At 36.7% G+C, this 3,194-nt stretch overlaps 1 pseudogene; it reads right to left on the bottom strand.

The window, feature by feature from the left end:
- Positions 1-1,022: 1,022 nt before the first annotated feature.
- LOC130875545 (immunoglobulin kappa variable 4-1-like) lies at positions 1,023-1,641 on the bottom strand (annotated as a pseudogene).
- Positions 1,642-3,194: the final 1,553 nt, after the last annotated feature.

Here is a 3,194-nt window from a genome sequence, read left to right as displayed (position 1 = left end):
ACTATCATTTTGATAGGGTTATGTTGTGTTTTAGATTGTTATTTGCTTTCCATTTCCCCCATTACTTAACTATATTGGAGTTTCTGGCTTATAGTATTGGACATACTGATATCTCTTTTCCTGATAATTATTTATCTATCCTTCTAATGACATTAACATTTTGTCTTAGCTCTCATGGTTGATATGGTCTTTCTTTTTTTCTGTATGCATATTATTTTAATAATGTACATGTATGTGATTCTATGAAGGTATTTGGGGGGCTAAGGTGAATGTATATGCATGAGAGACAGAATTAAAAGTAGTATATAGACTGGGGATGAAAAGATAGCAAATAGGAGAAGGCGAAATGCAAAAGGTTAGTATATATGATCAAAATATGTGATATACTGGGAAAACATTTTTAAGAAAATTTTGTACAAGGAATTAACATAATTTTAGGAGTATCAACATGGTACATATGACAAGACTCTTGCTAGCCACCAAGTCTTGTGTAAATCCTGAGTTTGATTGCCGGAACCTAAATGATATATACAATCAAGTCAAAGTTGTCCTCTGATCTCAACAGCTATGCCACGTCACAAAAGCACCTAGAAAGATGAACATACCTACATGCAGAAATATAAATGCAGAAAATGTACTTGGTCACATAAAATTTAATAGAAAGTATACGTAAAATGGAAGAAATAGAAACAAGTAAGGAAGTAAGAAAGGATTCTGGAATCTACCAAAGGCAGGTACCACTCTTTCTTAGAGCTTTCAAACTAAAATACAGTTTGTCATCATCATCAATTCAGTCCAAATAATCTTATGATGGATACCAGAACACCAGAACTAGAAAAAGATAAATCCCTCATAGTCAAGAAAAAAAGATTGTGGTTATAGAAGGAACAGAAAGATAATACTGTGTTCTCCTTTGCATTTTTGTATAAAGCTTTTTATATTAAAAGACATGAGACATTGAACCTATTGTATTTTCTGAGGTCCGTAAATGTTTTTTATCAGAGTTTCAATTAAACAAACTCTCAGGCAGAAGGGGGAAATGTGCAGGTCCAGGGATGTGCATGATGCAGGCAGAGGGTGAGACTCACAGAAAAGATATTTGTTGGAGGATGAAGCACTGTGGAAGGATAACTATACCATTGCTGGCAGTAATAATCTGCCAGGTCTTCAGCCTGGAAACTGCTGATGGTGAGAGCAAAATCTGTCTCAGATCTACTGCCTGTGAAATGATCAATGACTCCACTATCCAGATCAAATGTTTGGGAGATTGGTCTGGTATTTGCTGGTACCAGGCCAAGAGTTTCTACAGTTTAAAAGAATCTGACTGGACTTGCAGCTCATGGTGACCTTCTCTCCTAATGACACTGCCAAGGAGGATGGAGACTGGGTCATCATGATATCTGCACAGGTACCTGCAAACAGGAATACATAAAGAAGATTCATAATATGGAAACATAGAATATAGTAACACTTGAAATTTGTCATTTAATAACCTTGTAATGTCATTTTCAATAGTGTATGTTATACACATTGTAATATTTTGTATAAAATAAGTGACTCCAAAAATATTATAATACCTTTAAATTTCTCACCAGACACCCAGATGAACAGGCACATGAGGATCTGGGTCTGTGACTCCATATGGTTCTGCCTGTCTCTCTGATACACCTAAGATCTCACTGAAAAGCCCTAGTTCATAAATTTTGATCACCTGGGCTGGGCTGTAGGGGCCCGTGCAAAAACAGTCAGCAAACACATAATAAAATGTCTGGGCAGTATGTGTGAATGGCTGTTGTCAGTCAATACACAAAAATACCATCATGGGCAATGCAAGCAATCATTGATAGATATCAGTTTACTGCTCTCATGCAGAAATCTATTAGGTACTCTAATAACATCTTTGAGATCAAGTCCAAGACATATTTAAATTTTCTTGATTTTGCAGCAATGTTAGCAAAGCTTTCTCAGATAAATAGTATTATGGACATGATAAGATATGCTCAAAAATTCACAACAACAAAAGAAACTTTGCAGAAGAAAACGTAATGAAATAAATGAAGGGTGAAGGGAGGAAAAGAGGAAAAGAAAGTGAGAGAGAGAGTATTGAGGTTAAATTTATTTAATCTCCTATCTGTAAACCTGTTTTTTTAAAAGTTATTTTTTGTTTTTTAAATATGAATCCTGGTTTCCCTCCCTCCTCTCATCTGCTTCCCCAAAGCTACCCCCGTCTACTCCTTCATGAAGATAAGAACTCCTCTGGGAAATCAACTAAGTCTGTCTCATTAACTCATTGACAGAGGACCAAGGGCCTTCCTGCCCCCATACCTAGACTGAACAAAATATCTCTCCAAAGAGAATCTGTAACATACAGTTCCTGCTTGTTGGGCTTTCAGTCCTCTCCAGTTCCCACAGCTGGTAAGTCCTAAGGAAACCACACAGAATTCTACATTAATCATAAACTTATTGGCCCATTAGCTCAGACTTTGTATTAACTCTTATAACTTATATTAACCCATTGTTTTGATCTATGTTAGCCACATGGCTTGGTACTTTTTTCAGCGGAGCAGGTCACATCCTGATTCTTTGGTATCTGGACAGGACTTCCATCTTTCCAGAATTCTCCTATTCTCATTATCCTGCCTCTACTTTCTGCCTGCTTGTCTTGCCTATACTTCCTGACTGGCTACTGGCCAATCAGCATTTATTTAAAACATAATTGACAGAATAAAGAATTGTCCTGCATCATTTCCCTATCTTTTTTTAAAAAATGCAAGAACACCCACAGTGGACATAGTTTTCCAGGCTACTTCCTGCTGATTGAGGGTGCTAATCATCATATGAGAACCTAAAGAAAATTGTGAATTTGATCAAGTCCTGACTGAAGTATCCTGTGAGTTTTGATCATCTCAGGCAGCATCTTAAATCAGTTCTGAATGTAGAACTCAGACATCTGGGCCATCTGTTCCTACCGGAGATTTCTCAGGTGGTCTTCCTTGATCTAATCTGATTTTTCTTAACTCAGAATGAATCCACAGCCTCTCATTTCCTGTGGAAACAAAAGCAAATCATCTTCTCCAAAGTAACATACCTTTTGACTTCAATTTTGAAGTCAAGGTATTTTCAAAATACCTATCTTGGATTCATTCAGCAGCATTTATAAACCAATATCCTTTTGCAGCTGTTGCTCCTTCCTC

This window comes from Chionomys nivalis, chromosome 1, assembly GCF_950005125.1.
Source record: "Chionomys nivalis chromosome 1, mChiNiv1.1, whole genome shotgun sequence".
NCBI classification, from domain to species: Eukaryota; Metazoa; Chordata; class Mammalia; order Rodentia; family Cricetidae; genus Chionomys; species Chionomys nivalis.
The sequence above is the reverse complement of the archived record's forward strand: the minus strand, read 5'-3'. Positions and strand labels throughout refer to the sequence as shown.